The sequence below is a fragment of the Octodon degus genome, unplaced genomic scaffold (genome assembly GCF_000260255.1).
Source record: "Octodon degus isolate 3935 unplaced genomic scaffold, OctDeg1.0 scaffold00221, whole genome shotgun sequence".
Lineage (NCBI taxonomy): Eukaryota > Metazoa > Chordata > Mammalia > Rodentia > Octodontidae > Octodon > Octodon degus.
Window position 1 is genome coordinate 3,659,811 of NW_004524797.1, and position 540 is coordinate 3,660,350.

Consider the following 540-nt stretch of genomic DNA (forward strand, 5'->3'; position numbering starts at 1 on the left):
ACCCAGCTAATCCAGGATGAGAACATCTTGCCAGAGGGGCACAGCATGTTCACTCCCAAGGGCAGCAGCAGGAAGGAGCTGAACACAGCAGCCAGACCAAAGCCAGGCACAGCTGGATAAATTCAAACTTTGTAGATCTGTACCTGAATTTCAGTAGGTGCTAAGGTTATAACTGCACCAAAGATCTACAACAAAGGTCAGAAGACAGTGCTACACAAAATGACAATGAGAATGAGCAAAATGCAATCTCATACCCCAAGCCCACCCATAACAAGTACAGAGGACACTAACATAGAACAAATTGGGACTCACACAGCTGAAAGCAATGAATCAACAACTTCTGAAATAAAGAAACAACTGCAGAAAGGTATAGAGGAACTCAGATTGGAAATGAAAAAAGAAATCCCTGAATTAATACCATCTGCAGTAAAGAATCAAATGATGAAACATATAGAGGAAACCCAATGCCCACCCAGAACAAGTGCAGAGGACACTAGCTCAGCTCAAATGTATGAATTAATAGCAACAATAGTAAATAAG